Source organism: Ochlerotatus camptorhynchus, unplaced genomic scaffold (assembly GCF_037179485.1).
Source record: "Ochlerotatus camptorhynchus isolate MF236.1 unplaced genomic scaffold, CSIRO-AGI_Acam_v1.1 ptg000014l, whole genome shotgun sequence".
In the NCBI taxonomy this organism is placed as follows: Eukaryota; Metazoa; Arthropoda; class Insecta; order Diptera; family Culicidae; genus Ochlerotatus; species Ochlerotatus camptorhynchus.
Window position 1 is genome coordinate 3,521,620 of NW_027040506.1, and position 13,335 is coordinate 3,534,954.

The 13,335-nt window shown below is 39.4% G+C and overlaps 1 protein-coding gene across 2 annotated transcripts in view; it reads left to right on the forward strand.

Annotated features, from left to right (window-relative positions):
• The first annotated feature begins 12,865 nt into the window (after positions 1-12,865).
• Positions 12,866-13,335, forward strand: part of Dh31-R (Diuretic hormone 31 Receptor) — a 237,958-nt gene continuing 237,488 nt past the window's right edge. For both annotated transcript variants that reach the window (XM_065222322.1, XM_065222329.1), the window contains exon 1: positions 12,866-13,315. The gene's annotated coding sequence lies outside the window, so the exon portion shown is untranslated. The remainder of the gene's footprint in view (positions 13,316-13,335) is intronic.

Genomic DNA, 13,335 nt, shown 5'->3' on the forward strand with positions numbered 1-13,335 from the left:
TATAACAATGAAACTGGAACTTCACGTTTGCTGTAGTGCAGTATTCAAGGAGTTCCAATTTCATGAGTGATGTTACAACAGCGTCTAAGATTTGTGCACTAGAAATCTTGAAGTGATAGGGAATATCAGCCATCATGACGGCCATTGTTGGACGCTTCAAGGAATCACCTGAAGAAAGCCCTACCTTCATATGCTTCATATCTGATTGTAATTTAGGAACCAAAAGGAATTGAATATGTATTCGTATTTTTATGAGGTTCTGAATTTAACCAAGTGTTACTGAGTAGGAACTCCAAAATATCAAAATTTGACCGAAATCATAGGTTACTTCTACTGTATTTAAAATCAATAGCTAGAAAAATGCAGCTGCAACAAATAACACAGTATCATTAACCGGTGGAAACGAACGATTTTAGATTGGCTCACTACTTGACTAGCCCATTGGTCCCAAGCAAATCGATTAACGTATCCCATTCTAGTCAAAATTCTAGTACTACACAATGTTTGTTTTGATTCGCTATGAAAGTTTGATAGACAAAATCATGGGTTCGTGGATTTTCTTATGTTTCGAGGGGTGCATCGATTAGCATGGGACCGAAGATAGTACCAGAGCTGAGCCAAAAAGTTGAGCACGTTTCTTCGGGACCTACTAGTCTTAGAGTTACCTCTATGCTATCATCTGCAAAAAGATTAATGTCACAAAATCGTAAAACACGTCTCATGTCATTAATATACATAATAAATAACAGGGGCCCTACTACACTTCCCTGGGGCACTCCAAGGTTATTTCCCACGGGACTGGAAACATTGGAAAAAACAAAAAACAAAAACACTGAAAACAAAAAAAAACTGGAAACACGAATCATTAAAAACAGTCCATTGAGTTCTGTCTGACAAATAGCTTTCAAACCATTTAAATGCAGTACTCGTAATTCCAAAGCGCTCAATTGATCGTAACAATAAGACATATTTGTTCACCCATTTATTGCGAGCAGTATTCATTCCAAACACAATTATTTGTTATTGGGTTTTCCTGTAGTGCAAACTTAAATGGCTGTCCAATAGATTCTATATTTCTGTTTTCACCTATCATGCCATATCATCAGTTCATCACTATAAAATATATGGAACAATATTTATATTAATCTTACCCATCGCTAACCATGTTCAAAGCAAAGGAAGGTCATGTACTAAGTATGTTGAAATTACGATAGAAATCATTCCATATCGCAATAGCAGTTTTTAACTGTTAATCCAATGGAATCTATCAATCATTCAATAGAATAAACAAATCTTCTGATGTTATAAGATGTATGCAACAAACCGTGCATGCCGATATGTTTCAGTGTAGAGACCCACAGCTGGCTTCTATCTCAGAGAATTTTAGTTAGCATTTGCCATTCATTATTCAAGTACCAACATCAACTCCCCGGACATTAAGTCACATATGCGATCCACACGTATGCCCGCACTTCCCTACTTCCACCGTGCGTTGTTGCTTCACAAAATATTAATTCAACCACGATTGAATATGACGTCGGAGCGCGTGCCCCCGCAACATCCGGCTTTTCCAGTTCAAAAGTTCAAAGAGAGAAAAAAAAAGTGCGTTTCCTGCGAGTGTATGTTAAAATATGAAAACCATGCTGTTGCTACTAGGGTGGTTCCTTTCCGGAAAATGTTCAAGGAATATTTGATTCGATTCGCTTAACAAACCGCCTGGTAGCATTCAGCAATGGGAACATATCGCATGTTTTAAGCTGGCCACAATTCGATTGCAGAACAATCGGAACCACACGTCTGCAACTGAACTTTGACTTTCCGGGACAGCAACAGGACATGCCACCACACTCGCACCACAGCCTCGGAAACCACAAGCAAATTATCAATAAAGTGCTACACACTATAATGGGGTTGGCTCACTCGTACAGTCCCATATAATGCCGGTTAATGTTGCTTGAGTGTTTGATAGCTTTTCGGCGAGTCGAAGAACGTAAGTTTTGCTATATCAGTGCCTAGCTTCCGAGTTCCAGCCTTGTAGAACGAGGATCGTCATCGTCATGCTTTGTGAGATGGAAACCACAGATTTATCGTTCAATTTGCAGCTCGTGTGACTTGGGAAGTGGCGACAGGATGTGAGCCGGATACGATGGAACAACACGAGCTTAATTTGTTATGGCTTGGAAAAGCTGTGTCTGTGTATTTATTTAATTCATAACAGCGTGGAAGTTTATAATTCTGATTCATTGTTCCGCCGCTCCAGGAACCGAATGGATGAATGTCATTCGGAGCGTGACACAGAGCGCGTGCCGTTTGACTGTAGTGTGATTTCGCTCATTATTCGTGTAGTTGAGAAAATAGAAAATCGCAGCTCATTGTATTGTTAAGGCTTTTCAAGGAATTTTTTTCCCATGATTTCAATAGAAAAAAGCTGAAATATGTTCACAAACGGAAAGTTCAACATCATTTAAACCTAGTTTCATATCGAACGGATTGGAAAAAATAAAAACTTCTCTGGGACAAACGACACTGATTTCTATTTGTTCTTGGGTAAGCTCAATAAAAAAAACTAGGACAATGAGTATATTCCAGAAAGCAGCCAAATTCAATCATGTATGTGCTCTCCGCAAATTGTTATACGAACCGAAATCAGTCTTCTATACAGCCTCGATGGAGACGCATGATCTGTCACCGGGAGGCAACTAGAACAAACAAACAAAATACAACTCCTACCAGAGGAGAAACACAGCATCTCCCACAATGGGGCTGCAATGCCACAAATACAGATTTTTGTATACGAAAAAAATGTTCTTTTTGATATCGTTCAACAATCTTGGCATAGTACCTTACGGTATCAAAAAACGCAAGGGAGTCCCAACTTTTTTCGTGTACAAAAATCTGTATTTGTGGCATCGCAATGGGAGAACAGATTGCTCATGAATTATGCAGTGACTGATTGCCTCGCAGTCTCACAGTAGTTTAGTGTGAGTATAGAAGTTTTAGTTTCGGTATGTGTATGTGGTAACACGATTATAGAGCTGGATCTCCGGACTTCGCTCAACAGTCGACTGGGTCAGACCGGGAGACTATAACGCCACATCTGATGCCTCGTGGGGAGAATTGCAAGCATACGAAAAAGTTATATTAATTTCATGTGCTTGTGGCAGAAATGTGGGTAAGTTCTATTCAAACGTTACTCAACATGATTTCAGCGTTTCACAATTGTAATTATTTGTGGCCACTTGGTTTGATGAAAGAATAATCACACTTGCTTCCTTTACAGAAATTATTGAAAAAAAAAATTGTTTGATCTTAATGCGAAGAATATCATTGGTTCAGAAAATAAATAGCAAAACTGCAAACTGCCACCACCGTCAATCATAAATGATCTAGAAAGTAATCAGATTGCTAACTGCTGTGCCTTCAATGAGAGACACCACTACCTTCCATGTATCGAACAATGGTGATGTGAAATTCATCGTACCGCACTTCCAGTCCAAAGCATCATGACAAACTTTATGTCACACCATTTTATTGTATTGCGGCGAACTGATTCAATGGAATATAAAAGTGAAGGATAGACAGAAGCTGCAATGGAAACCACTTGTTTGTATATTCCCTTTGTTGTCCAGAGGAAAAAAAAAAGAGGACTGTACTGAATGGGACTGGCTGTGGTCGGTGGACCCCGTCTGCTATGAAGGCGTCAACGAGAAAATTCTCTAATTAAGTCTATCTCAGACGACGATGGTAAAACTGATAACGAAATAACATATACCTATTGTGAACTAGAGTGCGGCTGGGTACTTGTCGCATGTGTGACTGACCGGAGATGATGGTCTTGTTTATCATATGACACACTATATATATATAGATTTGGTTTGTACAAGAAAACCGGGAAGCTTGTTTCAATGAACGTGTATGATGCAGTTTGAGCTGTTGGCCTTGATTTGATAATGGCAATAATGGGAAAGTATGTAGATTGAATTTGCTCATCAGGTGAACGGTGTTTGTAAGAAATTCGCCAGTTCAATAGATGGAATTGCTCAGACAGCCCAATTTGTCTAAGCCATCCAGAAATGTGGGTCTATGCGGGTTATGTAGACCATGGTTTAGGCTTGTAGCATTCTTTAAAACTTCGATTAAACTTGTAATGATTCTTGCGAGTAATGCTTCAGTAGATTTTTTTCAGAGTTTATTTTTGATGTAGAATATAAGACAGACGACAGATGAAAATCATAAACTAATTTTATCCATTATAAGGTAGAGCACTACTTTTGACTAATCGCCTATTTTGGACCTATTGAGCCAAAAACATTAAATAAATCCATTGTTTCAGAGTTAACAATGCAATTCTGCGTTTGGTACGATACTTTAGTTCAAAAGCTAAGGATCTAACTACACCCATTTTTCTCAAAAACAAAAGAAACGCTCCGACCAAATCAATTTTTATCTTCATCCGATAGGCTGAAATGAATTCAATGTCGTTTGATTGGCGTTTCAATGCATTAGGCCCAATTTTGAATCCATAGACCGAGTTTGGGGTCAAAAAGCAGTGTTAGATTTTTAAAAATATCTTAAAAAATGGTTTCTCTTAAGCACATCTTACAGTACGTATAGAAAGATAAATGAATTTAAAAGTCATCTGCAGTGAAAACATTCCATTTTTTTTTAATTGCCAGGCCTTTCGTTTAACTTCTTTCATCAGATTCTGTATAGCTACCTCGTCCACTTTGTTCGCCGCAGAACGTCAGTTTTCCGGTTCAATTCACTTTGATGCATTTTCGAAAAATGCAAATGCAGTTTTTTTTCGACGCATCATTTCAGATTGCAAAAAGCTCGCGTCATTCTATTATTTTTGCTATCTTACACAAAATGACGCGGCCTTTTCGCAATCTGAAATGATGCGTCGAAAAAAACTGCATTGGAAATTTTTCAAAAATGTATCAAAGTGAATTGAACCTTCAACTGCTTCTTACCTCAAATAGTTTTTTGGGTCGTCTTCAGGTTCGGATTGACGGTGGCCCAATATTTTTTTGATTTGACGGAGCTCTGACGTGTTAGGAGGGTTCTTGTCCTTGGGTACCACCTGAACGTTGGTGTCGTCTAACCACTCAATGACTTTTTTCCGTAATGGCCGGATGTCAAATATGGCTAAAACAGCACGGAACAATCGTTCTGCTTCAGGAAAGGCAGAAAACATTTTTCTAGACATTCGTTCACGAAAATGTCCTGGTTGACGGTCCCGGTTGCAATGAAAATGTCGTTTTTCAAGCAACAGGTACAGATAGCCTGCCAAACAAATATTTCTTAGCGAACTTCGACAGTTTCATATGTTTGAAAATGTCTGCCACTTTTCCCCTTCCAGTTTTCGTAAAAACTTTTGCCCAGGAATTGGTCACTTTTAACGATTACGCTAACTTGCCGTGAGGATTTTCACGAAGCGCGTGCAAAATTTTGATGCGTTGCTCATCTTGCTTGGACGCCATTTTGATAACTGTAGAACTGTTTCAACATCAAAATAGAGTGCACGCACACACCTACAAAATGAGAGGAGTTTAGGTTTTTTAAATGCTCGTTCAAAAGAAATGCTTCAAGTTTAAGTCAACCAAATTCCAGGCATCATAAAATACATTGAAACTGGAGAACACGCAGAAAAATACTGAGGCGTAAATCAACGAAATATGTTGTTTTTATTTAAAACGAAATTTCAGTTTGTTTCAGTTCACAAATGAATGCAGAACCAAGCATGCGAAAATTTATTCACTCGCGCGAGTACAACAGGAACAAAATAGCCATTCTCATCTACAAACAGATTGCCAAACGAGTGCAAATTCTTCCAACCAAGTGACTCTGCAGGTAGACTCGGAACTGACAGCAGCAGATTGAAAATAGGATAAACTGAAAAGCAGAAGGCTAGCTTTTTCTAAGGCCTTAAGGTTGTTTAGTTCACTAGACTTGAAGTGAATTACACGAAAATCATTGAAAATCCCGTTGCGTGAATCACCCGGACGGGATTTCATTTTCATTTTGATTACTTGGACTGGCTCAACTCCAAGTAATTTAGTCAATTCATCTTTGATCTGATCCAGCGATTCACCACTGGGCAGACCTTGAACAGACTTTTAGGTTTGGTTTCATAAGAAAAAAAATGTGTTGCTTCTCAGCAAGGTACGTGATAAGACGCTTGAATCCGTCCAAGGTATCAGTCAATACACGACATTCACCCCAACAGCCATTTTGAAGTGAAAACTTAAATTGAAAAAAAGTTCAAAAGTTCCTTGCGAAGGGCATGGAAATCGTAAGTGGTTACAACAATAGGGGGAACCTTTCCCTTTTTGGCATTAAGCCGGGAATGTTAAATGGAATTTTGCCTGGTTGATCGATCATTCTCATAATCCGTAAGCATATCAAATTGATCGCTCAGTTGAATTTCATCAGAAGGGGGACCAAACGATTGCTTTTTTCTTTTGCGCTTAGGTGCTATGGCGGCAGAACCAAGTTTCTCCAAATCGACTTCCAAGCAGATTACTATAAGAATCCAAAGGATCGAAGAGAAATTTTCCAAGCAGGATTACCTCGGGTAAGGTCCAAACAAGAATCGAAGAGCAATAAGAGTCAAACAAGGTAGACATTTTACAGGTTGAGCACTGAAAAGTGCTGTTTAAATTTGTTGTAGCTTTAGGTAGCAGAAACACTTCCTTCAGCTAAAAAGTAAGGCAAAAGAGCACGATGCGGACTAGCTAACTTGATATGATCAACCGTTTTAACTGGTGGTCTTACGAGCAGTGATTATTAATTTGAAAGTTTAGTGAATGATTGGGTCACTACTCCAGGCTGTCAGCCAATGACCAGGGCCATTCGTCGTTCATTCCCAGTTTGTCGTGCCCGTTATCGTCCATTAAAAATGGCCATCTCTATCGCCACCCCTCTATCCAACAGGCAGTTGTTCGTCCATCTGGTGACGGGTTTTGCAAGTTTCGATGGGGTGGATTGCTGCGTTCTACGGTAAGGGAGGGTAGGGAGTTTGAAAACGGAGAAAATTGCGCAACACTCACGAACATTGTCTGCCATGATTTTTCAACAATTTAACGGAGCTAAAAACCACGCTAGCACTTACATTGTAGTTGCGAAGAAGTTGAATTGGGTCATTCACAAAATGTCTCATTACATCACAGATTTTTACACGGGTGCTAAAACTACTAGTATCATAAAACAACTTTGACACACATTGTTCAATGTGACAAAAAGTGCGAAAAACCTGTTTTGTCACACTGTCCATCATTTATTATACACAGCAAAAATTAATTTTGATATCACATCAAAGTGGATGCACTTCAATCGTGTCAAAAATATGGTGTAGTATTACTTGCCAAAAAGGACAAAATTATCATTTAAACGACATGAACTGACATTACGCTGATTTCACTGCATTTGTTTATTTTTGTGGCCAAAAAAATTAAATGAAATTTTCGACATGATTGAAGTTGATCCTCTTGGATGTAATATTAAAATTTATTTTATGCTGTGTAAGACCGAAACCCAACATCATAAAAGAATCTTAAAGAATTATTTTTTTTTGTTTTTGAGTAAGTAACTTCTTAAGAAGGGCGTCATATAAATACTTGAAGAACCTTTTTTCATTTTAAAATATTTTTTTATGGATGAGGAAAGAAACGTTTTCTTACTACTTATTTTATATACAATAGGGTTTGATCCATTCTATTAGGAGTTTTATTTGCTACAATGACATTCTGTTTATTCAATTATAACGTTTGCTATTTTATAGATTTTTAATTGAGCACAAACAGCAGATAAAATAAATTTAAGTTATCTTAAATAAGTTGCAGTTGAAAGCCACTTGTCTATCATAGTTCTGAAACATAAAGATTTGTGATGCCAGGTGCACTTTTATTTCTAATGTTGGTTTTCCATGACTAACATTAGTATGTTTCCGATATTTGATTGGACATGTCTGGAACTTAATTATCTATAATAAAGGCACTGATTTTCTTATTTCCAAAGTTGAATCTTAATTTAAGGATTTATTCAATAATCGCCCAATTTGAAAAAAATAATAATATTGAATTGTTCATTTCTGAGTTAAGTTTCTAAATCATTAATTTTAATATTAATATAATATTGTATTCCGTGTATTCGTGCTTTGGACATAACTTTTAACTTTTTATCTGTTATTAATTAGTCGAACGGCCTTCAAATTTAAATGAAATCATAAAGAATGGTTCACTTAGTAATGGAACAACGTCATTTGGGTCTTTTTCGGATTTGAATTTATGGATTTGAAAACGGTTTTCACTCAAATAATATTCCTTGTATTTTACGAAAAAAATACGATACGAATTATTCGTCGCGGTTTCGAAGGAGTTTTGGAACTTTTCCCTTAATGCGACCCATCAAGCGGTGCACAACGGTTCTATTTTTGTTGCGATTCTATCCCACTAATTTTTCATCTGAGCTGCCGTTTTGATGACAGCACCAATTACTTTCAATGGGCCTGAGCTGGTGACAATTGGGCGGATTGAGAGTTTTCGGAACAAACTGGACTCCGTTGTCATTGTACCATTGTTGTACTTCCTGGCTGTGGAGACAACTCGCAAAATCCGGCCAAAATGTCACCAACTGGATGAAGGGTAGAATTCTCTTCTGGAGACATTCGGTTTTGTAAACCTCCGAGTTCTTCATTTTCTTAGTGAAGAAAACCTTTGTCTTCTGGCCGCTGCTATAAATTCCCTACCAGATCATATATTCGTGAGCCTTCGCTTTGTAAAATTTTGGTCCTAAAGGGTGATACGGTCAAAATTTGGTCAATATCAACTTGACGTATTTCTTTCAATTTTGCATTTAAAAAACCTGAACACCCCTCATTTTGAAGGTGTGTGTGTGTAGAATGTTGCTCCTATTTTAATTTTGGAATTCACTCTTCAGTTGTCAAAATGCCGTCCAAGCAAGAAGAGCAGCGTATCAAAATTTTGCTCGCGCATCGCGAAAATCCGAGCTACTCGCACGCAAAGATGGCAAAATCGCTAAAAGTTGCCAAATCAACCGTTACAAATGTAATTAAAGTGTTTGGGGAACGTTTGTCGACAGCCAGGAAGTCTGGATCGGGGGAAAATCGAAAACCGGAAGCCGCTGAGACGACAAAGAGAGTTGCCGGTAGTTTCAAGCGAAACCCTAACCTCTCTCTCCGAGATGCCGCAAATAAGCTGGGTGTATCGTCTACAACCGTGCATCGAGCCAAAAAACGAGCCGGACTATCGACTTACAAGAAGGTAGTGACTCCAAATCGCGATGATAAACAAAATACGACGGCCAAAGCGCGATCCCGGAGGCTGTACACGACGATGCTGACGAAGTTTGACTGCGTGGTAATGGACGACGAAACCTACGTCAAAGCCGACTACAAGCAGCTTCCGGGACAGGAGTTTTATACGGCAAAAGGAAGAAGAAAGGTAGCAGATGTTTTCAAGCACATGAAACTGTCAAAGTTCGCAAAGAAATATCTGGTTTGGCAAGCCATCTGTACCTGTGGCTTGAAAAGCAGCATTTTCATAGCTTCCGGGACTGTCAACCATGAAATTTACGTGAAAGAGTGTTTGAATAAACGTCTGCTGCCTTTCCTGAAGAAACACGGTTGTTCCGTACTGTTTTGGCCGGATTTGGCATCTTGCCATTACGGTAAAAAGGCCATGGAGTGGTACGCCGCCAACAACGTGCAGGTGGTTCCCAAGGACAAGAACCCTCCCAACACGCCAGAGCTCCGCCTAATTGAGAAATACTGGGCTATTGTCAAGCGGAACCTAAAGAAGACCAAAAAAACTGCTAAGGGCGAGCAGCAGTTCAAGGCAAACTGGCTTTCTGCGGCGAAGAAGGTGGACAAGGTGGCTGTACAAAATCTGATGGCAGGGGTCAAGCGTAAGGCCCGGCAATTCGGATTTGGAAAAGCGGAAGCCTAACTGAATATTTTTCCTGAATTTTATACTAATTGAACTTGAAAAAGAAATTTAATTTGATTTTTTAAATAAACGATTTCACCGATTTACACGCGTTTTCCCTTGACCAAATTTTGACCGTATCACCCTTTAGAAGCTGTCCGGCTGTCGGCTTTACATCCATAAGTATGCACCATGCGGACTTGGTCAGCAGGTTGTCATACAGCTTTTAAGCACGGGTTCTAGCTACAGTGCTTGAGTGATCGCCTACTGGCGCGGTATGTCTAAAAGCCTTCGGGGTAGCGAATTCGCTGCACTGTACTACGGGCGGCATCATACTTTTTACTCAAATCACGATCTGGCATATCTAGGTTGCTTCTGATGGACCTCACAGCCTTTCCGTGGAGCTGACGGTTGACAGTTCCACTCCGGCATTTACTTTGAGGCTTCCGACTCGTCGTCAAGCTTTTCCTGTACGTTTTCAGCACGTGCCATACGGTGTTTCTAGGAAAATTCAACTCTTTAGCCAGCAGGACGCGGATCACGATGGATTTTCCAGGTGACTGTCATTGGTGTAGCTAGACAATATATCTGGAGGAGGCCTAGATAATTCTGGAGGGGGCCTGCCCCCCCTGGCACCCCCATTAGCTACGCCAATGGTAACTGTGCATGATTTTTTTTTCTACGCTACTCTTGTATGGTGACTGTTTCGAAAACAAGAACGTTTTATGAACTGAAAAAATACTCTGTTATTGTTATTGTTGTTGTTAAAAAATAGACGTCCAAAGCTTCCGAAATCGTCGGGACGCGCGCGTTCACTAGGAGAGCTGTTATAAGCAAAATAGTTTAAAATAAATTAAATCAATTTACGGAGCGGATTACTCATGGAGTTACCAAGTATGACAGACTTGAGTACAAATAAAGAGGATATAATGCTTTTGCCTGCAGCTTGTAGTTTTTAAGATCGGCAGTTAATATCGAGCACTTCGTTTACTATTTTACTTGTTGGCACTTTCACTTCTATTATGTGAAGTTAAAAAAAAATATATCAATTCGTTGACAGTGCTACAAAAAATACTTTAAAACATAATTAACATTCAAAATTGAAGTTAACTTTAGCATTTTTCAAACGACCATAACCGAAAATATCGGAATTTTTACATGCCAGTACCAAAGATGAACTAACCTTTGGCTAAAAATCTCTCAAATAAAGATTGAAAAAAAAAACACATTCCAGTACCAGCATTTCATCCGGTATTACCGGTAAAACTGGCACCGGTACTACCGCTACTTCAAACCTCAGTGTAGTGCATTACCAAGAGCATATTTTTTTGAAATGACCATAATAATCATGTTCTATTATTATGGTGTACTAATTCTTATAAAGACATTAAATTGAAAAAAAAACGTGAAAAGTTTTTCTTCCAGGAAGTGTTATATTTATATTATATTCTTATGATGCCTTTTCAGTTTTTTTTTTTAAATTTCGAAGTGATAAGCTATTGCAGTTCCAATTAATGATTTTCTGTGATAAATAACAAATAGTTTTCAGTATATATTTTTTCTGCAAAGCTGTAGTGATGCTCTACAACTTTTTCTCAAACACAATTTCGTTGCAGTCATCGGTTTTCAAGCTACGATTTTGTGAAAAATACATATGTGTAAACAAATAAGCCCTTTTGAAAAATAGTCTTGAGTTGAAATGGTTTCTTGACCTGTGTAAAGATCATTATCTCCCATACCGAAGACATGTTGAACAATCGATCTAAATCGGAGATGGTCGTGCAAGATTTTGACCCAAAAATACTCCATATTGCTGAATAGTTTCCTAATCATACACCATTTCCTATTAATACTAATAATTATAATACTAATATTACCCCTTCCGTGATATCTATGAAGGTAGTATGGGTTCCCTGCACCTTCTTAAGTTTATATTGGGGTAATTTCCCATCCTATCCCATGCGATTGTAAGGACGTGGCCAGGTGTATAATGCGAAGGTTGTTTTACAAATTTGAATGTGTGAGGAAAATCACTAATCCCAAGTGCTTTTTCGTGGCAACACACGTTATTTTCTGCAAAATTTATTACTTAACGATTATATAGCCACCCACAAGCCATAAACTTCCAGTTGAATCTTATAGCCAACAAAAAAGGCCACATATTCCTGATTGTTCGAAAACCAAACATTCCATTGGGAAAATCGTTATCCAGAGCAGTTAAAAGCGACTTATTTTGATATCCTATATCCAAATAGCACTTAAGGCGACAGTTTGTACCATAGCTACCAAGGAAACACGCACCTGTCTGCCAGTCTGGCTCCGGTTGATTCAATTTGTACCAGTTACACGCGTTTTATAACGCAACTATTTTTAGCTCCCACACCAAGCTGCCTGACAGCCTGGCTCTGAACGAACGAATATGCGCTTTCCTTGTGCAGAATCAGACTCGTTTCGTTCTCGCACCATCACCGCCGGGGCACGCTAAATCTCTTATCACACAAACGATTAGAGCGCGATATAAACATTGAATCAAGTAACAGTAGAAAAGGCTACAGCATCCCGGCGCTGTAGCTTTTTTGTTCTTCGTCCGATGGATACGTGCAACACAAAATTTGAAGCCATGCAACGTTGCGCGTTTCATTTGTACTGGCCAACCGACTGGTAGCGCGCATGCCACACCACGATCGTTCCATTCAGCCACCAGTAAAAGCAACACGTTGTTGCTTTGTCCACTCATCTGATGTTGGGTGGTGCAACAGGCCAGTCAGCAGTGCGTGGACGACGCTACACTTTCAGACGTTACAACGCGACGTCGCCGTCGCCGTCGCCGTCTCCACGATGTGATGCAGAATGTTTGTGGAAAGCACAGACGCACGACTCCGTTCAGTTTTTCCTCGCCCGTCAATGGTTTCGCATCGTATCGTTTGTTCTATCAAGGGTCGAATTACGACGACGGCGGCAACGGTTGTTGAAAAAGTTTTTCAAAAGCGTCGGGACGCGCGCGTGTCTGGTGCTCCACAAATTAGCGGGTGATTGTTTTCGGTCGGATGCGGCCGGAAGAATTGGCCTTTGTCTGTCGGGAAGTTCGGCGGGTGGGCTAACAGGTGTTTGGTGTCGTCGCGACAGTTGAAGAGAAAGATAGTGGTGTGAAACAAGAAGATGCAAGCCGAAGTTCAAGTGCATGTTTAGCACGTGTGCTGGCTCCTGATGGGTTGAAGCAGCTGAGGATAAAATTGATATTGTGTGTTAGGGGTGGACCTTGTGAGCGTTTGTGTGTGAATTAAGAGAAGATAGATTGGCGGTACCTGTAGTGATTTGTAGAAATGAAGCTAAGCATTAATTAGTGTAACACTGTTTATTGATAACAGGTAATTGAATTTGAAGGTGT